Genomic DNA, 23,100 nt, shown 5'->3' on the forward strand with positions numbered 1-23,100 from the left:
TTACTCTCGTATTTACATGTAAGTTTACTGAATAAAAAAGGAGCAAAAAGCCGTAGGATTTTCCCTTTCTGTGTTTGCTGTATAATGTGTGCAGATTTGAGAAAGAGGAGGAACGCAGAGATGCTCATTAACATGTGAAAAGAGGCAATCAGAGGCCACTGCTGAGACTATTGTCCACACTCAACCAGAGAGAGAGAGAGAGAGAGAGAGAGAGAGAGAGAGAGAGGGAGAGAGAGAGAGAGCGAGAGGGAGAGAGAGAGAGAGAGAGAGAGCAAGAGAGAGGGAGAGGGAGAATGATGAGTTATTATTCTATATTCCTATGACTCTCTATTTCACACACACACACACAGTTTTTATAATGTAGAAACTGTATATTCCTTCACCAACCCTACACCTAACCCTAACCCTCACAGGAAACTTTGTGCATTTTTACTTTCTCAAAAAAACTCATTCTGTGTGATTTATAAGTGTTTTGAAAAATGGGGACATGGGTTATGTTCTCATAAGTCACCCTCTCCTTGTAATACCTGTGTCATACCCATGTCATTATACAGAGTTATACAACAAATGTACTTAACTAAAATACTATAAAAGCTCATTTTAAATATGCAATAAAAAGTTAAGCTATATCTAAATAATATTACAGTAACACCGAGATTTATTTATTTATTTATTTTTTTGGTTGGTTTTCTACAAAGTTTTTTTTTAACAAAACTACGAAGGTAAATAAACATTTCTCCTCTGGCATCAGGCTGCCAAACTATAATTCTTTCTCAGATAATTAGTAGTTGAAATATTTATTTGAATGTATCAGTTCATGTTGGGCACGAGACTCAGAAGACAGAGGCCTTTCTAGCGTTTGCTGAAATATCTTTGGAGGGTGAAGAAGTGGAGAGCGACAGAAGTTAATACTCTTTCATTTCACACCTGCATCGTGGGAATATCTGTGTGTTTCCGCACATGATTATTAAAGAGGAAAAAAGCGACCATTAGTCCCTGGCTGTCATACAGAGCAGCATGTGTGTGTGTGTGTGTGTGTGTGTGTGTGTGTGTGTGTGTTTACTGCTCAGTGGAGTTCAACTAAACCCTTGAGCTAGTTTAACCTCTCTCTCTTCCTCTTCCCCTCTCTCTCTCTCTCTCTCTCTCTCTCTCTCTGTAATTGGTCAGCATGTCACAGTGTGTTTGGGTTTGATCCATCTCCACCACTATTGAAGGATCCTCGCTATATCCATTTAGCATTAAAATAGCAGTAAATGAAATTAAGATTGAAAAAAAAAAAAAACATTTCTTTGAAATTTACAAAACAGGATGATTTTTTAGAACAATTATGCAATTATGACAAGTTTCCTTGTTATTATAATTTTTTTTTCTTTAGGTGTTTGGTTTGGTTTAGGTTGTAATCTGCTTGATTAACTTTGTATAAAACCAATATAAGTCTATGATACATCACTATGTGAGTAGATGTGAGACACAGACAGAGGGTCGAGAGATTTGGCAGTGAATGAGGAACAGATACAGACAGGAGTGAGCGGGAACAGATGCAGGATCTCTAAGACCGTGTTTTCATTGGTTTGTTGTGAGCTGAACATCACATGGTTCGCCCCCCCCACCCCCCCCCCCCCCCGGCGGCCCTGAGTGCTGATTTATTCATTATTCCACAGAGCTGAGATGTGATTGGCTGAATTCCTGTATTTTATTTTATTTTTTATCTCATAATTTAATCAAAATGTCATAACTGGATCATCTGGTGAAATTATTTCTCTCTAGTGACATAAAAGGCTACTATAATAATTTGAATCCTCTCAAACCCCACCCCTTTCTTACAACCCACTGCATTTAGCCCCGCCTCCACTGGAAGTGTCACGCCCACATCTCAGCATCCAATCAAGCAATCAGCATTATGTTTCAATAATTCATAACACTCAAATGTGCATTACAATACAGAAATAATAATAATAATAATAATAATAATAATAATTCATGGTGGGATGTTCAGAAAATCTGAATGTTCATTTAGCCCGGAAACATTTTCTTTTTCTAAGGGAAAGATCATTTTAAGATTGGAAAACTTTACCCCGATGCTCTTTCTAAAAATGTTCTAATTTAGTTCGCACCAGAATAAGCAGATGGGAAGCAAATGAGACCGTCATTCTGTCTGCTGGGATGCTTTTCAAGAAATACATTTCCCAAGAATTTTAAACAGAGAAAAATGTCTAAAGCACAACTCACTTTTAAATATACTACAAAATATATCAATGAGTTTTTCAAACACGAGTGAGTTTGTTTCCGATGTGTTCTCCTGTCCTCGTGTTGACAGAAATGGCCTTTTACAGTTGCCAGAAATATAACTTTTGTGTATTTTGGTCATTAAAAAATAAATACAATTTAAATGTAAATAAACAAGCCCAGCCCAGATGACAACACATAATATAAGAGTAACTTGCATTACAGAGTAAGAGTTACTTACTACATTACTTCCATAAAAATAAACTAAGTAACTCAATTAGATACTTTTTTTTTTTTTATGGAGCAACGCAGTATTGTAACACAAAAGTATATTTCGATCATAACTGTGTATATATATATATATATATATATATATGTCTATAACTACTGGAGAGAGAGAGAGAGAGAGAGAGAGAGAGAGAGAGAGAGAGAGAGAGAGAGATCCGGATGTTCGGAAAAATGAATGTAATGTTGAAACATGAACTTCGGCACCTGTTGTGCTCAGTGCATGTGTGTGTGTGCGTGTGTGTGTGTGTGTGTGTGTGTGTGATTGTTTATACCTGTGAACCTGTTCCTTTCTGTCATGTGACAAAATTTTGCCAAGCAAGGCATTTGGTTTAATACTTTACATCCTGTGTGAGACACACACACACACACACACACACACAGACACACACACACACACACAGATTCTCTTTTGGCAGCAGGTGAGGCGAGAGGAGGAAGTCTCATTATCTCCTCATGCTCCTCTAAACACACACACACACACACACACACGCACACACACACACACACACACTGACTCCAGCTCTCCATGCTGAAGAGATCAGAGTCTCAGTTCACTGGTTAAAACAAACCTGTAAGTGATTCAACAGAAGCGACCCTTATACTGTCTCACCATGACCTCTGACCCTTACGATTAGCCTGCCAGAGGAGCACAGTTTAACGAACACTACTTCACCCTCGGCTGTCAGATTCAACTAAAGTCGACATTATTAAAGACCCGTGCACTCGTGAGAAACACACTTTAAGTAACGCGCATTAGAGCCGCTGTGTCTGTGGAGAGATCACACTAACATGAAACCCAGATCCACAGACTGTGATTGGTCATTATTTAGACTGCAGTGAATTAAAACTAATAAGAAAAAAAGGTCTTTATTTTGTGATAACAACACACATGTCATGACTAGAGGAACTATCATATGGAGTAACCTGGAGTTGCACCATTCACTCATAAATTTGACCAAAAATACAGTAAAAATAGTAAAATTGTGAAATATTATTACAATTTCAAATAACTGTTTTCTGTGTGAATCTGTGTTAAAGTGTAATGTATTTCTGTGATGCTCCGCTGTATTTTCAGCATCATTCCTCCAGTCTTCAGTGTCACATGATCTTCAGAAATCAGAATAATATGATGATTTACTGCTCAAGAAACATTTCTGATTATTATCAATGTTGAACACAGTTGAGCTGCTCAATATTTTTGTGGAAATTGTAATACATTTTAGTTTTCAGGATTCACAAATGAAAAGAAAGTTCAAAAGAACAGCTTTTATACAGTAAATGTCTATACTGTCACTCTTGATTAATGTAATGCATCCTTGATGAATAAAAGTTCTGACCCCAAACTTTGAATAAAATAAAAAAAATATATATATATATTATAAATAGATATTTGTATAAAAAAAAGTTTCCTGCAGAAAGTACAGACTTACTACAGTATTAAAACGACAAAGCACAAAGTTAATCCCTGATTTAGTGATTTAGTGAAGGTTAACTAGTGTGTGTGTTTAATAAGGTCGTCGCTGTCTGACAGCAGAAGCAGACAGGAGTTGTGTGCTGTTGACAGGCCTGTGGGGAAGAAGGACGTTTGTCCCCAGCGCTTCTTCAGGGTCCACGAGGAGATCTGAGCGCTCAGCTTTCTGTGGAGTTCCTGTTTGGACACCAGCTGAAGGACACAGATAAACTCACTGCCTTCAAACTCCAGCAAAGAAATGAACTTCACTCCCAAAACACAGCACAAGACACGACTGGGAACACACTCATTAGACTCAAACTTTGACTTTCTATAACACACACACACACACACACACACACACCTCTCTGCTTTCCTTTGTCTATGCACTGCTACAGACCGACACACAAACTATTGAAACTAAACTGCAAAAACATTTTATAGAGCATGAAATGATTTCACAAAATGGCACAAACATTTAATTTAAATAAAAGTAAAAATTAAATTTTAAAAAGAAATTAAATAAAATAAAGTAGAATTTTGAAGTTGTAATATTTTAGCTTTTTTGTTTCATTTTAATATTAGTAAAAGTTTTAGTAATTTTATTATGTTTTGTGTAATTTTATTGTTTTAAATATGTCAATAGAGTTTGTATTAATTCTATTTCATCTTTAGTTTTAGTTATTTTAGTATACTTAGTTAAACTAAATGAAAATGCTGCTTTTTTTTTTTTTTTTTTTTTTTTTGAAGTAACTTTTGTTGTTGTTTTTTAGTTAACCATTGCAATTTATTATCATTATTATTTATTATTTTTCTGAGGTTGCAAATAAAACAAAATAAAAATAAATAATCATATTGAATTGATTGTGAAATCCACTAGCAATTTCCGAATGGAAAGTGTTTCTAGACCACATTCTTTGGTTTCTGTAAGCGTTTTTATGAAGCACTGTGGTTCAGACTTCACGATTGAGTTTGATGTTAACTGAAACTTTTACAGTGCAAAACGCTTTTCAAGTCCATACAGACCATTTACTGAAACTAAAGTGCAAAAATCATCTTATAGAGCATGACAGTGGCAGACGCTATTTATTGTCTCCATAGGCATTAAGAAAAAAAAAAAAAAAAAACATTTGCAGCATGTCCTTCCACAAAATGAACAATGTGAACTGCATTTACATTTAGCAGAGGCTTTTATCCAAAGCGACTTACAGTGCAGACTATACATTATTTCTTTTTTTTCCCAGTCTGTGTGTTCTCTGGGAAATGATCCCACAACCTTTTACGCTGCTAACACAGTGCTCTACCACTGAACCTCCCCTAATATATCCCACTAAAATATGCCTGGATTTGTCTGAAGAACTATAAAGAGTGTGTGATAGAAGAGTGGAAAAGTGTGTAAACGTGTGTGTCTGTCGGTGGTCGTGTGTTTGTCTGCTGTGACCTCCTGCCTCATAAACTATAATTTCTCACATCACCTCTGAATTACTGCCTGCTGAAACCTCTGAAAGGCCTGTGCTTATTTTAGGCATGAGGGGCTCGTCTGTAATTAGAAACATCAGTGCAGAACATTTACAGACGGCAGTAAAGAGAAATCCCCAGAGCAGAATCACTCCTGAACGCATACATCACCTGCCCTCCCGCGGTTAAACAACCAGCACAAACTCTACAAGCTGGGTTCATTCAAAGGAGTCAAATGAGGAGGAATCAAATCTTTTCAGATCAGCGTTCACTGGACGACGTTAACACATTGTAACTTTCAGAACTCAGTCTTCCTTTACAGTCCACGAGGAGCATTAGTTGCAAAAACAACTTTTCTGACATCAAACAGATGAACATCAACACATTTACATGTAAATCACATTTCTAAACAAGTCTCTTCTGTTCACTAATGCTGCATTTGTTTGATCCAAAATACAATAAAGAGAGTAATATTGTGAAGTATTATTACGATTTCCAAAAACTGTTGTATTTAGTTATTATTTTGTTAAAATGTAATGCATTATTGATTTTCAGCATCATTCCTCCAGTGTTCAGTGTCACATGATCTTCAGAAATCTGCTCAAGATACATTTCTGATTATCACCAATGTTGAACGCAGTTGTGCTGAACAATATATACATATATATATATATATATATATATATATATATATATATATATATATATATATATATATATATTAGGGGTGTAACGGTTCACAAAATTCACGGTTCGGTTCGATACGATACACTGATGTCACGGTTCGGTTCGGTTCGGTTCGATACGTTTTAGATACAGCAAAATGTAAAAACATCTCAACTTTTCAGAATGCCGCAAGCGCACCGCGGGTCATGTGACAAGAAGTAACCAATCAGCTTCATCCTTTCCCGTAACAACGTTGAGAGCTCAGCCAAGATGAAGGATCAGCTGATCATAGTTGTATATGGATTGCAATTTTGAAATAAATTTAGTAGCAGTGCTACTGCAAGCGATTTTTAGAGCTGCAAATCCATTTATCCTTCGCTGAAATTTCCGCGTCTCATGGAGAGAGCACGTCATTGTTGCTTAGCAAAGACAGACGCCTCATGAGCGCTTCTGCCCAAGCGCTTTGGAAAGGAGGAGAAAGACGCGCTTAGCGTTTTCCATGCGTTTTTAGGCACGATATGTGAACGGCCCCTAAGGCGCTCGCTCACTCAGCACGCGCTGAAGGCTCGTTACAAAATGTCGAATGCCTTTAACAGACCAGAAATATAAGATCCTAAAATAACCAACAGGTCTGGTGTTTGGGTTGGATTCCCTGTAAGCTATAGTGTCTAAATGCTGAAGGGATAGTTTGCTGCGTGCATGTTTCTCCTTTTTTTCGTCTTTTCCCAGATAGTACTGACGCATATATCCCAGATATTCCCGCTGTTTTTTTTTTTTTTTTTTTTTTTATTCCCGCTGGTGTACCCTGTCATGTTGCAGATGCGACATACCGTTGTTTTTTTATCCACCACTCTCTTGCCATCACCATTATAGCTTAAAGGGAATCCAAAGTGCACCCAAACACCAGACCTGTTGGTTATTGGAGGATCTTCTCATTTCTAGTCTGTTAAACGCATTGGCTATTTTGCAACGAGCCTTCAGCGCGTACTGAGTGAGCGAGCGCCTGCTGAGTAGCCTAACATAAACATATAAGATGGTGTTTTTTTCTTCTTCGGGAGTGTCAGGGGCGTTGCCTGTTACGTTGTTTGGGTTATTGGGCTACCTTGTTGAACGCATATCATTATATTTCTCTCTCTCTCTTTTTTTTTTTTCAAATATAATTAATTACTCCAACGAACCGTTCGGTATACATAATGCGTACCGCGTACCGAACCGAAAGCGTCGTACCGAACGGTTCAATACGAATACGCGTATCGTTACACCCCTAATATATATATATATATGTATTATATGTATTTTTATTTGTTTATTTTTTTGTGGAGTTTAAAATAACAATATTTATTTGAAATCAACATCTTTTGTAACATTATGAATGTCTTTACTGGCGGTTTTGGTTAATTTACCTATTAAATGTCAGTTTTCCAGAGACAGAAAACAATGTACATCCATTAGTAGAAGCTGAAAAGGTCAAAACCTGTGAGGTGACCTTCTGACCTTTGAGTGTTTCTGGACATAGACTGACCCTCAAACTGGAGGTTTGTCAGGTTTTCCACAGTGTGATCATCCACTAAGATTCCTATCAGGTTTAAACTAGCTCTTCCCAGCACTACAGGTGCAGACGGATCCGTGTTCATCCAGAATAAACCCTCGTCACACACAGAAGGATCACAGCAAATCTGTGTGTGTGGCAAGTTCAGTCAGAATAAAACACTGCTTCTTCTCCACCTAGAAACGTGTCTTTTAAGCGATTGCATAATGTCAGAGGAGGGCTTTTATAAATATCTGCGGAGCATCAGTGTGGAGCGCTGTGAAAGCGTGCCAGAGTTAAGCGGCTCTCGTGTTCCTGCGCTCCGAGCGTCTTTGAAATGCAGATTAGGAGTCTATCATCTGTCACCTGTGTGGAGCGGAGAGAGACAGGTTAGATCGCTATCCTCGCTCCGCCAAATTACTCCTGATGTCTGTATTGCTCTGCAACACCGGTTTGATCTCTTTATCCCGACTCTGAATCAGACATTTGAGGGAAGAACGTTAAACTCCACCTCACCACCAAAGAATCAGTTTCCAGGAGAAAACATCACTCTGTGATTCAGTTTTTACCCAAATATCACATTTCCTGGGAAGCATGAGAAGACACAGTTATTCTCTCTGTTCTCTGAGATTAACACTGTTTTAGCAGCATCGTCCCCGTTAGCATCTCCTGTATTATTCAACACTTCGTTTCATGTGCGTTCCAGGAGTTCTGCTCTTAAATATTACCCATTTTTAGCAGTGCATAAAACATTAAAAGTCACATCAATCAGAGCTCTTGCAGATCGGTGTTGGAGAAAGTTACTTACAATAATGCATTGCTTCCTAAAAAAGTAACTTATTGGATTACTTAATAACTTTGTATTGAAAGTAAAGTGTTATGTTACTGTTGCATTACTTTTTCTCATCTTGGCTGGGCTTGTTTGTTTTTACTATAAATAAGTTATATTTCTGATAAATGTAAAACACTGAAAGTGAAATGAGTAAAAGCTGCGGCTGTCATTCTGAAGTGAAGGAAGAATAGGACACAGGAGAAAAAAGTTCAGCACTCTTATGAGGGTTAAGTTCAGCCAATGAGGAAACAAAGTAACAAGCCACACTTATTTGAAAAAGTAACTCCAATATTTTCTTGTAAATAAAAAGCTTTACAAATTACTTGGAAAAAAGTCATCTGATTAATGCATGTAGTGTATCACCCCAACACCTGCATGAACCCATTAACAGCTGATATCCACAAATGACTCGATTAATCCCATAATAAGTGCAGTGCAATGCATACAGGTGTAAACGAACGGGACCCGATGTGTCCTTCCCCTTAACAAAATCCCATCTAAAGTCATCACTACAGATGCATTTCAAAGGCATGTTAATACTTCATGTACTTCCTCTCTGTAATGTGCTTTGGGAACACGTACGACTGTCTTCATTATTAGTTTTCCTCCTCCAGACGGGTGAAGGGCCAGACTGATCTGCTGTCTTTATTAAAGCGGTTTTGTGTCGTCTCAGCCTCGTGTGGCTCACCTGGAGAGCGTTCAGTGTCTGTCTGAGGCATAAAGTCTGTGAAAATCACACAAGCTGCGAAAAAAATCAGTCTTTCAGATTGTATTGGAATTCTGATTTCTGGAATCAGTTTGCTCACGATTTTTTTATTTTTTTATTTTTTTCAGTGTAGACAATTATTAACAAACACAAGATTATTTCAAGATTGACCATGTTTACAGGTATTACCTTTACCTATGCAAAACTTTACCATGATACCATTCTGTCTGCCAAAATACTAAGTAAAAGTCTCTTCCTGTCAAAGTAAGCCAATTTGGGGCTGAATAATGAAGCATTAAGGTGTGAAAGTGGCTGTGTTTCAGTCCCTGGACCAGCTCAACTGAAGAAAGACCCGATTTGGATTCTTCAGGCTCTTCAGCACTGTAAATTCAAACAAGCCTGTGTGAAACACTACCTGCCTAACCACACACACACACACACACACACACACACACACACACACACACACACACACACACACAGAGAGAGAGAGAGCTACCTGCTTGTCTGGGACTGAGTCCAGAACTCTTTTCCCAGAATTCTCTCCCTCGCTCTGGCACAAGGATCATAAAGCTGTCAGTGCTCTTGTAGGCCCAGTCACCTCTGGTATTGTTACAGGGAGGAACACGCTGCTACACACACACACACACACACACACGTATGCTCACCCTGCAGGTCTTTGGAAGCTGAGGTGGATGATTGGATCAGCTTGTGGAATCTGCTCTAATAAGATCCAGTTGATAATAAGAGCTCGACAGATCACAGCACACAAACACTGCTCTACAGCTGGAGATCTCCACTAACTGTACTGCTGGTCATGGAAGGCATTTCTACCACTGGATATGGATTACCAGCAAAATCACAAGTTTGTAGTAAAAATAAGATGCTGTTTACAACTTGATAAGGAATCAGTTTTCTTTAAATTCAAAGATTACAGTTTTTTTCAGTCGCTAACAAGCATTTGTCCAAGCAGTTGTCACATTTTCAAAACTCTAAACACAATTAGCACAGCATCTATCTATTGTGGCCATACCATTCACACATTTCATGTCGTTTTCACACAATATGGAGTCATTGAACACATTTCCACAATGCTTACATATTCTGAACAGACAAGCTATACCTTCCAACAAAATTATGGATCGTTTTTGTAGTATTTACAAATGTTAACACACAACATCCCACAATAGCAAAAACAATGTTCCAAACCTTAGATACAGTATAAAAATCTATGCTTCTGCAATGATATCAGTTCAAAAACAATATATCTTAGCTGATTTATTTTGTGTAAATTGGGCCAACCACAACTGATTCCAATCTGGCTTAGACTCAGTGGCAGGGGTTATTTTTTAGACAATAAAATTATACAATAAAAGGAGGACTTTGAAGAGTGATGTTTTTGGAAACAGAAACAGAAAAATAGAAACACTGTAATGTATGGACGAGGAAGAGTAAGAGCAAGGGGCCCAGGGAGAAAAGCAGGCCCAGTGAGAGGTGCAGTGAGAGGAGCAGGAGCAGTGAGAGATGCAGTGAGAGGAGCAGGAGCAGTGAGAGGAGCAGTGAGAGGAGCATGAGCAGTGAGAGGAGCAGGAGCAGTGAGAGGAGCAGGAGCAGGAGAAGTGAGAGGTGCAGGAGAAGTGAGAGGAGCAGGAGCAGTGAGAGGAGCAGGAGCAGTGAGAGGAGCAGTGAGAGGAGGAGGAGCAGGAGCAGTGAGAGATGCAGTGAGAGGAGCAGGAGCAGTGAGAGATGCAGGAGCAGTGAGAGGAGCAGGAGCAGTGAGAGATGCAGTGAGAGGAGCAGGAGCAGTGATAGATGCAGGAGCAGTGATAGATGCAGTGAGAGGAGCAGGAGCAGTGAGAGATGCAGGAGCAGTGATAGATGCAGTGAGAGGAGCAGGAGAATTGAGGGGAGCAGGAGCAGTGAGAGGAGCAGGAGCAGTGAGAGGAGCAGTGAGAGGAGCAGTGAGAGGAGCAGAAGCAGTGAGAGGAGCAGGAGCAGTGAGAGGAGCAGGAGCAGTGAGAGATGCAGTGAGGGGAGCAGGAGCAGTGAGAGATGCAGTGAGAGGAGCAGGAGCAGTGAGAGGAGCAGTGAGAGGAGCATGAGCAGTGAGAGGAGCAGTGAGAGGAGCATGAGCAGTGAGAGGAGCAGTGAGAGGAGCAGGAGCAGTGAGAGGTGCAGTGAGAGGAGCAGGAGCAATGAGAGGAGCAGTGAGAGGAGCAGGAGCAGTGAGAGGTGCAGTGAGAGGAGCAGGAGCAGTGAGACGAGCAGTGAGAGGAGCAGGAGCAGTGAGAGGTGCATGAGCAGTGAGAGGAGCAGTGAGAGGAGCAGGAGCAGTGAGAGGAGCAGTGAGAGGAGCAGTGAGAGGAGCATGAGCAGTGAGAGGAGCAGAAGCAGTGAGAGGAGCAGGAGCAGTGAGAGGAGCAGGAGCAGTGAGAGATGCAGTGAGGGGAGCAGGAGCAGTGAGAGATGCAGTGAGAGGAGCAGGAGCAGTGAGAGATGCAGTGAGGGGAGCAGGAGCAGTGAGAGATGCAGTGAGAGGAGCAGGAGCAGTGAGAGATGCAGTGAGGGGAGCAGGAGCAGTGAGAGATGCAGTGAGAGGAGCAGGAGCAGTGAGAGGAGCATGAGCTGTGAGAGGAGCAGTGAGAGGAGCAGGAGCAATGAGAGGAGCAGTGAGAGGAGCAGGAGCAGTGAGAGGAGCAGGAGCAGTGAGAGGAGCAGTGAGAGGAGCAGGAGCAGTGAGATATGCAGTGAGAGGAGCAGGAGCAGTGAGAGGAGCAGTGAGAGGAGCAGTGAGAGGAGCAGGAGCAGTGAGAGGTGCAGTGAGAGGAGCAGGAGCAGTGAGAGATGCAGTGAGAGGAGCAGGAGCAGTGAGAGATGCAGTGAGAGGAGCAGGAGCAGTGAGAGGAGCAGTGAGAGGAGCAGGAGCAGTGAGAGGTGCAGTGAGAGGAGCAGGAGCAGTGAGAGGAGCAGTGAGAGGAGCAGGAGCAGTGAGAGGAGCAGTGAGAGGAGCAGTGAGAGGAGCAGGAGCAGTGAGAGATGCAGTGAGAGGAGCAGGAGCAGTGAGAGGAGCAGTGAGAGGAGCAGTGAGAGGAGCATGAGCTGTGAGAGGAGCAGGAGCAGTGAGAGGAGCAGGAGCAGTGAGAGGAGCAGTGAGAGGAGCAGTGAGAGGAGCATGAGCAGTGAGAGGAGCAGTGAGAGGAGCATGAGCAGTGAGAGGAGCAGTGAGAGGAGCAGGAGCAGTGAGAGGTGCAGTGAGAGGAGCAGGAGCAATGAGAGGAGCAGTGAGAGGAGCAGGAGCAGTGAGAGGTGCAGTGAGAGGAGCAGGAGCAGTGAGAGGAGCAGTGAGAGGAGCAGGAGCAGTGAGAGGAGCAGTGAGAGGAGCAGGAGCAATGAGAGGAGCAGTGAGAGGAGCAGGAGCAGTGAGAGGAGCAGGAGCAGTGAGAGGAGCAGTGAGAGGAGCAGGAGCAGTGAGAGGAGCAGTGAGAGGAGCAGGAGCAGTGAGAGGAGCAGTGAGAGGAGCAGGAGCAGTGAGAGATGCAGTGAGAGGTGCAGGAGCAGTGAGAGGAGCAGGAGCAGTGAGAGGAGCAGTGAGAGGAGCAGGAGCAGTGAGAGGAGCAGTGAGAGGAGCAGGAGCAGTGAGAGATGCAGTGAGAGGAGCAGGAGCAGTGAAAGGAGCAGCGAGAGGAGCAGGAGCAGTGAGAGGAGCAGTGAGAGGTGCAGGAGCAGTGAGAGATTGTTTTTATTTTAACCCCTCCCCCCCTCTTTTTTATCTGGGCTTTTTGCTGTTGTTGTTTTATGTTCAAAATGCTCTTATGTGTTTCATTGATATTTTGTTCAATGTAGGCAATACTGTCGAACCTGTTCTGTTCTATCATACCGTGTTTCTACTGTACTGCCTCCTGCAGTAAACAGTAAAGGAAAAAATAGCTTTTTACTGGAATGCTTTTGAATGTGAACATTTCTGTACATTTGGGCATACAGTTCCAAACCAGTAAATTTAGTGTAAAACAGTGAATTGCATGTTTTGCATGCAAATGCCTGTAAAACTGAAACATAAAAGTCTATGCAGTTTTTGTAATGTCAACAATAGCCAGTATTTTGAAACCTGGTGTACTTTGATTGACTGTATGTACCTTGTGAGGTGAAAACAAGTGTTATTCTTTGACAGAATAATTTAATTTTGAGTCAGATTTCCAGTGTTTTGGTAAAGTTGGTGTGTGCAGAGAAAGATGTGTTCTATTTTGAAATGAAGATTTAGTATATATTTAACAAAATGTGTTTTTTTTTAGAAGAAAATTATCCATTTGGCCAATTGTGTTTTGTAGGTGTGAGTCTGTGTTAAGAGTTTAGAAAAAGTATCTGAAGTATGGTTAAGCGCTTGTTAGCGATTGAAAAAAACTGAATGTTACTTTCATGTTACTGAATGTTACTGAAATTACTTTCATTCTGGGACATATTTTGCAGCTCCACTATCTCACAGAAGGTGAATCACATCAGTTTTATCAATACTTTTCCATAAAGTACAACTTTTCTCCACTTATATATATTCTGCAGTGCTGTTTAAGGCATTTAGTATCAAAAACACAAGGTTGTGTCAAGATTGACAAGTTAACAGGTATTAGATTTACCTATGCAAAACTTAGTACCATTGTTTCTGCCAAAATACTATAGTTACTAGAGTAAAATCACATCACATAAATATGGGATCTCCTACAAACTGTATAAGATGCCACCATACGATACCACAGTTTTACTATAGTAACAATGGTGCTGTACGAGTAGCTTACACTTTTCTTAATATAACATAGATTGCATCCATTCAATCCATTCAAAGGACTTTCAGTGTTCGTTCATCCTTCACAAAAACAGAAAATCACGCTTGTCAACACAACTAAATGTTTATAACACACACACACACACACACACACTTCTTCCATTTTATTGGTGTGTTATTCTAATACTGGCAGTACTATGGTAATGAGGTGATTTCTTGGACTCCAGTGCAGGTGCTAATGCACACTAGAGGCTTATATTATGAAATATTATTATGTTCTATTTAAACATCCTGTAGATGTTGTATTTCTCTCCTGATTCGTGTGCGCTCAGCTTTATGAGTCAGTGTCAGCGGAGCGTGTCTTACAGTGTTATTCAAGACTCTGCTCGGAGACTGTGATATAACACCACACGATACTCCCACTGCTCTCAATCTCAGATCAGACCAAACACACAGATCCATTACTGACACCGCTCGCCGTCAAGAGTAACATGTGGAAATCTTTCCAAAATGAATGAGCTGAAGGTACTGGGTGGGAATGTTTGGTCCTGGTTTCACAAAATCAAACTTCACGGAATGAAGTTTGGTCCACTCAATTCAGAACAGAATTAGGAAAACTGAATTGCTTTTGTTGCTCTTTTGTAATTCTGTTTGGATAAAATCATTTGCTAAATGCATAAATGTAAAAGTTAAATTATTGCATGCACTCTGCATCAGACAGCCAGTAAATGTACTGAGGAGGAGACTACCATATTTTCCAGAAAATAAATCACACCTGGTCAAAAAGGCATTGTTGAGAGAAATCATATTGGTGTATATTTTAAAAAGACCAGTAAATGTTCTTCTCACTCCACAACAAACCTTTTGGGTATACTTGTTTGTAAACCCAAAAGGTCAATTTTGGTACATTAAAGGTACATATTAGTACTTAAAGTGTACATATTAGAATCTAATAGGAACCAAAGTGTACCTTTTGAAAATGTACCTCCCACAGCTTTTTACCTTTATTTCTGAGAGTGTGCTATTAAACAATTATAATAGACGCAATGCAGCAGCAGATTTATTTAAAGTAAAACAGTAACTAGCTGCATTTGTGAAATGTTAACTGCATTATATAAGAGACTTTGGAATTTAAGTCACAGAATACTTCAGATAATAAAAAATGTGACTTATATTAAGGAAAATATGGTATCTTGGTTTAACCTGGTTCAGTTAGAGATGGAAAGTCGCTGTTGTGTTTTGTGTCCGATGGTGTATCTTTCAGCTTGAGGTCAGAAATATCAGGAGCAGGAACGCAGACCAATAACAAACCAAACAAGGTGGAGAAAAAGAGCTGTGACAGCTTTTACAGGCCACACAAAAAGACATCATTTGCCATGATAACAAACACCCGGAACATCAAGCCCAGAGTTCACCAACTCATCCAGTCATTTAAATCACCAGTTCTGCAGTTTTACAATAAGAAGCAATTCGGCACAAAAGGAAAAACGCTCGATTGCTTTCAGCTGCTGTCATAATTCCTGCATTGTTAACGGCTGCTGACGGTGATATTCACAGCGTAACCGAGGGACAGGCCGTATATTGTTACTCAAATACAAGAATGAGGTGAAATGTGTTCTATTCTCATGGCAAATAATATGTTATTTATTCGTGGTTTTCACTGGCAGCCGTGCCGTCTAACGCCTGGGATAAAATACAGCCGAGAGACAGTCTCCTGCGGAGCGTCTGGGGATGAGACTCGCCTCTTTCTCTCTCTGCTCGCTGACAGCTCACCTAAATCTCACTCTGAGGGGTATTACTAAAGCAAAGTCTGCAAACACACCGATGAAGATTTTCTGCTGTTGTCAGGTTCTCCAAGCATTCTGTAATTTCTGTTTAATTCCAGGAGTTGTGATGGATCTGTCACTGGAGCTGCCAGCGCTAACAGGCCTCGGCGCACAGTGTGACTTCACCGATCTCCAGGAGAGACCCTTCAATCTCTGGCAAACTCAGCTACGCTGCACATTTATGTCTTATAAGACTCTTATAACTACTCTCCTTGAGCTTGAGCCTCTTTATTGAAGAGACAGAGAAACGACAGAATAACAATAACACAAGTAATGGTAGCTTTTTGCATAAAATAAGACATTTCACTATTATATGTTTGTTTCGTAAGGAATTACTTCTTCTTTTGAGGGCAGAAAATTATTCCCCACAGTAACAGCAAAACCAACTCATACACGCAATTCTTAATGTTCCTATTTACCAATGTAATGCTTCCACAACAGAGGAGGTCTGCAAGCAAATAAAATACATAGTGCCAAAGCCAGATTCAGCATCAGCAACTTTAATTACCTAAATTAAGCAAACACTTTAAGTCAGAGTCATAATGAGGCTTATGGGAGGCGAGGGGCAACGGTCTGTGTTTGTGGAACAGGTTTGTTTCTGATGACAGAATGAAACGCAGCACAGCTCAAACAATCCACCTGTTGGTAATTACCAAGTACTAATTCTCTGAGGTACAAAGAGGAACACACACACACACTGGAGCTGTTAGAAATAACCGAATGTTGCACAGCAGCACCGGGCTTTCTAACAAGCCCCCATTCACCTGAGAAACAGACAACTAAAGCAAAAAATACACCTGGCACCTGTTAGAGCCGTGTAGACGTGCACGTGGGTGAGAAAGAGAGAGAGATGCTATGCTTTCCATCCCCACCACAGACAATTACCAGTCAACCAACCAAACTAAACACCTCTGCACACAATACCCCGACTAAACCATTTAACACCCAATTACTACCCCATAAGTGGTCCAACACCCATCTAAACCCATATTCTGTCCCACTGAAATATTAACACAGTCCCGTGACAGTGTATGGATTCTCAGATTGGAAACACCCAGTTAAATCCCTCTGCCAAACCTTGCTTCCATTCATACCCCAAACCAAAACCCTTTATCAATTAATCACCCAACCAAGACCTTCTACCAATGACAATGACACACTTTAATTAGTCAAACCCCTCTATACATACACCCAAAAATGAATGTCAATAAAACACCAAACCAAATCCATCTACACATAATACATTCTATTAAACCCAAAATACCCAGATAAACCCCCAGAAATGGTCTAACGCCAAACTAAACCTTATACCACAGAACCTGAAACCTTTGAAGTAATCAAACACCCAACAAAACCGTCCTACAAATCAAACCCCTTCTAATCACAATACCAGACATCCCACCTCTCCCCGTGAGATCTGCAAGTCTCCCACTCATATTGATAGTGGCTCCCTAATGCCCGCAAATTATATACAATATCCTGGAAATCAGTCGAGAGAGAGAGAAGCCCTACTTCCAAAGTATTAATGTGAACTTTCAGTGTTTCAATCACAAGCTGTCAGCCGAGGTTCTTTTACTGTTAGTGCATTTTGAATGTGTCAGATTTGGAGTACCAAGTGCGGCAAACATTATTGAGTGAACCAACCCAGGTAACAAGCTCAAAATAATTAAAGGGAAAGAAGGCAAATGAAAAGGATAACCGAGGACAGCAGTGATTTATTTATTTATTTACATTTTTGGTGCTAAGGTTCTTTAAATGTCATATCTACTGTAATCATCAAACTCGCATTTAGTTTGTGTGTGTGTATGTGTGGTGTAGCGGGGGTTGGGGGTTGTACCATCCTTAAATTAGTTTTTCCAGGGTGGGATGTCTGAAACACTCCCAAGCCCTAATTTCCCAATTAAAACCATATAAGCCCAAACCACTCTTTCAAACCTCCCAGCAAACAATCATTTACATTGCTGGGGGACAATTTTGTCACTTCTTATGGTTGGGGGGTACTTGTCCCCCTCAGACTCTATGGTGGTTATGGCCCTAAACCAAACCATTTACCAATGAAAGTGAACACTAAATAGTCCAACACCCAACTTCTACCAATCAGACCCCGAAATGAATCTGTCAATTCAACGCCGAACCAAAACCCTCTACTCAACAAGCTAAACAGAGACCAGACAAACACCCAACCATAATCTACTACACCCACTGAGACACCCCCTCCAACCAGTGACAGAAGAGCATTACAATCTGCCAAGAAAAGCATAGAGCATCATCTGAACAGACCCGGATTACCCACCGGTACAACCCCTCGGTCACACATGGCACACTGTTTACACCGGCCCATCCGAGTGGCCTTTGTCTCCTAATGCGGACACACGGTCATCGTCTGGGGCAGAGCTCCTCTCAGTGTCTCTCCTCTGCCCTCCCCGGCTCTCTTCTCTGCTCCTCCCCTCCTTGTTCACTCTTTCATTTAAAGAAGCCAGTCATTAGCAGTGGAGACCGTGATACCCTTGGCGGGACCTGCTCCTTTTTAAGAACGCTGCTTGCCTTTTGTTTTTGTGTCTTGTCAAAAACACTCACCTAATTAAGGATGAGATCTCAGGCCCAGAGAAAATTCCCATTAATGACTTTGGAAGAGTTAAGAATTTACTTAATGAGTTTAGATACCCATTGTGGGATGAAGCTTCTGGAAGACGGCTCTGGCAGAGAAAAGGGGGATGGTGGGAAAGAAAAGAAGGGGGGGGGTAATGTGAGGAAAACGGGGGGACTGGGACTTGATGAGTTTATGACAGAAGACCAAAGAGAAAAGGTGTAGAGCAAGACGAAAGATGAATCAAAACAGGTCATTACTACCGAACCAAAGCACAGCGAAAGAGAGAGAAGGAATATTTCACCTTGATCACTGGCTGTCATTGATGCATTTCCTTTAGCAAACTCCGCCAGTCTTGTTTTAGGCCTCAGCTGTGTTTCTTCTCATCCTTCCTCCTTGTAGTTTGCGTGTGGAGTCTTCCTCAGCGCAGCCAGTGGAGGAACAAGGCTTGTTATCATGAGCATTGGAACTGACCGCAGACACGAGACTCAACCTGGTGTAATTGTCATTGCTGCAGTCCTGAGAGACACATATCAAACGCCCCTCTCATCTCATCTCTTCTCTTTTCACCCTTGTTTTTTTTTTTTTTATCCCAGAAAAAAATCTTGTAAATTAGTCATGGTGTAGGACCAAGACTTGCTTGCTTTCCTCTCCCCGTCTTCAGTTCTGTTACTTCACAATCTTTTTTTTTTTTGTCCCAGATCTTTGTATCAAATGTCTGTGGTTGGAGAGCAGAAAAAAAACTAAAAAAAAATAACTAAAACTATGTCTGGAGTAAACACTTGGAAGCAAGTTCGGCTGCATTTCAGCTCAAAACCTGGGTCTTGTTCCAGTGTAACTTGGTAACAAGGTGGTGAAACTAAATTTGTTTAAAATAAATGTTTTCTACTGATTGTGATAATGAAAATCAAATGATGCAAGCATTATAACCGGGCATAGACATGCCGTGCAGTCAAGCACACGCTGCATTTTAAAAAGCTGATTCAGATGTCTGGATGGGGAAATTAACAATGCAAATTGCATTCGGGGTGTTTGAAAGTGTTTGAGAGTTACCAGATTTGCATAATTTCTTAAGTGAATCGGGCGCTAATACAATGCAAACAGAATAAGCAATAAACTATTCATTATTTGAGAATTCCTTATTGACAGAAAAATAAATAAAAATAAAGTCAACTGAGGTCATGCATTACTGTGATTTTACCACAAGTAGTAAAAGTGGTAAAAATCAATGTGATGCATGACTTCTCACGAGGCATATCGGTTTCATAAAATGGCAGGAACAGCAAAATTATTTAAGTTGGTGCATTAATATTGAATGAGTTAATCAGCATATTTTTTTTAGAAATCATACAATCAAAGTTTTAATAAGTTTAATAAAATGAATTTTACTTCTAATTTGGCATCACTTAGCAATTTGCCACGACACCATACAAGAACAAAATAACTGGGTAACAGGTTTTTTCTTCAAAATTTTATAACACAAACTTTATTGCAGAAGGAAATATGTTTTGATTAGATTCTCTGGAATTAACTGGAAATGATCTATCATGTGTTGTAGCTGATGTTGGATCTCAGCCGTGTTTGACAGTATGAGGTATACGCGCAGATATCTGTACATTCGCTAGCGTCGCTGGATTGATGGATGGTATAATAGAGCGCTGCTCTGTACAGAAGGACATTAACTTGTGAATGATGTGTAGCTGACACATATTTAATATTTCATAACTCCGTAGTGAACAGTATGTCAACATCTGTCTGACCCTGGCCCAGAACACAGGGCTCATATCAGAAAGCTGATTACTGACCTTACCACAGTAATGGACATGTTATCGATGAAAAAATCCTTCCCAGCGGAACACGGCGCTCCGCTTAAGGCTACAGAAAACTACAACACTTCTCTAACAACATCTCAACACAACCACAGGAGTGTTTTATTGCTCAGAGGTTACTCGCTTCTTCCTCATGAGACGTAATGTTCTCAGCTGTGATTCATTAAAGCATCAACTTTGTTGATTTTGTTGAATATTCAGATACAGTTTAGGAAAGAAGAAAGAGGGTTTAGGATAACATGGGTAATCAAAGAAAGAACTGGGATAGCAATTCCCTGGGTCAGCCCTAACCCTAACCCTAACCCTTCATATTTGGGTGACACTTGGTACATTTGTGGGCAAAAGAAAAAATAAAATAAAAATAAAAAATAATAATAATATCTTTTTTTTTTTTTTGAGAACATTTTATAGGACCAACTAATATTTATGCAATACTTATAATATTTTTTTTCTCCCCTTAAAAAACTTGTTTCATACTCTTCCAATGAAGACATGATTTTAAAAAAAGAATGTATGTAAATAATGAATTTTCTTTTCTAAGGATTCAACGGACATGGAAAACAGCCACAGATAGAAGAGATAAAGGGTAGGAGGACCTCAGATTTACGTCTGTCCATCCTGGTCTCTGTTAAAGCCGTTAGATGCCGTTACATCAGCCCTTGCGTTGTTTTATGTGCTTGCAGCGATTCAATTATTTGTTTGTGTGAGTCAGCTGTGGAGCGAGTGATGATTCACATAAATTCAGCCGTGAATCCCTGAGGAACTCCGAGTGTTTCTCTCTGAGTGATGTTCTTCTTGGGAATGATGGTGTCACAGAGTGTTGTGGAAATGTTTTGATGAATGTGATGTGATAAAAGCGTCGGCTGCCAAAATGCCAAAGCAGGAAAATTTAATTCATCAAATTAAACCCTGATTGTTTCTCTCTTTGGAAAACTTTATCTCTTTATTTTTGCATTTATGTCAAAACAATAGTCATTCCTACTAGTCTTAATTCGTTGATTTGTGTATGGCTGTTCGTTATTTTTGACACGTCCAGTTGCTGCATTAACCTCTAACATAAAAAAAACGGAATATTTATTCTAAAAAAAAAAAAAAATGATTACTTCTCCAGTCAGAAAGAATACTGTTTTATCTGATTATCAATTTTGTTTTAATTATTTTATTCCCCTGTGTCCTCACTATCACTTTTTTGTGTACACTTATTTGATCGCAATCTTTCCTTAGAAAGCCACGTTTTTGTAAAACTGCATTTTTCCATCTCAAAAATATATCTAAATTACGGCCTATGCTCTTAATGTCAAATGCAGAAATGTTAATCCATGCATTTATGACTTCAAGGTTAGATTATTGTAATGCTTTATTGGGTGGTTGTTCTGCACGCTTGGTAAACAAACTACAGCTAGTCCAAAATGCAGCAGCAAGAGTTCTTACTAGAACCAGGAAGTATGACCATATTAGCCCGGTCCTGTCCACACTGCACTGGCTCCCTATCAAACATCGTATAGATTTTAAAATATTGATTATTACTTATAAAGCCCTGAATGGTTTAGCACCTCAGTATTTGAATGAGCTCCTTTTACATTATACTCCTCTACGTCTGTTACGTTCTCAAAACTCAGGCAATTTGATAATAACTAGAATATCACTCTTGCAGTTTAAATCTAGATTAAAGACCCATCTCTTTAACCTGGCATACACATAACATACTAATATGCTTTTAATATCCAAATCCGTAAAATTATTTTTAGGCTGCATTAATTAGGTAAACCGGAACCGGGAACACTTCCCATAACACCCGATGTACTTGCTACATCATTAGAAGAATGGCATCTACGCTAATATTAGTCTGTTTCTCTCTTGTTCGAGGTCACCATGGCCACCAGATCCAGTCTGTGTCCAGATCAGAGGGTCACTGCAGTCGCCCGGATCCAGTACGTATCCAGACCAGATGGTGGATCAGCACCTAGAAAGGACCTCTACTGCCCTGAAAGACAGCGGAGACCAGGACAACTAGAGCCCAGATACAGATCCCCTGTAAAGACCTTGTCTCAGAGGAGCACCAGGACAAGACCACAGGAAACAGATGATTCTTCTGCACAATCTGACTTTGCTGTAGCCTGGAATTGAACTACTGGTTTCGTCTGGTCAGAGGAGAACTGACCCCAACTGAGCCTGGTTTCTCCCAAGGTTTTTTTCTCCATTCTGTCACCGATGGAGTTTCGGTTCCTTGCCGCTGTCGCCTCTGGCTTGCTTAGTTGGGGTCACTTCATCTACAGCGATATCGTTGACTTGATTGCAAATAAATGCACAGACACTATTTAAACTGAACAGAGATGACATCACTGAATTCAATGATGAACTGCCTTTAACTATCATTCTGTATTATTGAGACACTGTTTTCCAAATGAATGTTGTTCAGTGCTTTGATGTAATGTATTTAGTTTATTATTATTATTATTATTTTATTTTAATTTTTTGGCTAGAATGATATAAAGCTGGTAAGAACCAAAACTGGTGAAGGTGCACTGAATGCTCTCGAAGGAATCTGTAAAAAAGTATGTTGTTAATATTAATAATAATACAAAAAAAATAAAAAAATAAAATTAAAAATGCTGGACAAACCACATGGGTTTCTGAGAGTCAGTTGTGTGCTTTCATCGATTGTAACATCTGCTAAGCTGTAAACAATTAGTGAAAGGCTCACACAATGAATGCAATACATTTTTTTTTTTTTTCAATGAAATTTAATTGGCTTTGAACAAAAGTATATATATGTGTGTGTGTGTGTGTAGCATTAACATTTCTTACACTAGTAAACGCTCCATTTTTAATTGATATTTAATGCATTTAAGCCTCTTTTTTTGATTGTTGTCATCTACTATCTCATAGAAAATGACAACACATAAACCTTTTGTGGTTAAAGTGCAAGC

The 23,100-nt window shown here is 40.1% G+C and overlaps 1 long non-coding RNA gene across 4 annotated transcripts in view; it reads left to right on the top strand.

The window, feature by feature from the left end:
- The window catches only part of LOC113095191 (uncharacterized), a 7,442-nt gene extending 3,020 nt beyond the window's left edge, over positions 1 to 4,422 (top strand). For 2 of the 4 annotated variants that reach the window (XR_003288292.1, XR_003288289.1), the window contains exon 3: positions 1 to 431. This exon is cut by the window's left edge. This is a non-coding gene — a long non-coding RNA (uncharacterized LOC113095191). Of the gene's footprint in view, positions 432 to 4,027 lie in introns of those variants that run through there. The other 2 variants (XR_003288291.1, XR_003288290.1) reach the window with 2 other exon arrangements.
- Positions 4,423 to 23,100: the final 18,678 nt, after the last annotated feature.

Source organism: Carassius auratus, unplaced genomic scaffold (assembly GCF_003368295.1).
Source record: "Carassius auratus strain Wakin unplaced genomic scaffold, ASM336829v1 scaf_tig00215632, whole genome shotgun sequence".
Classification (NCBI taxonomy): Eukaryota; Metazoa; Chordata; class Actinopteri; order Cypriniformes; family Cyprinidae; genus Carassius; species Carassius auratus.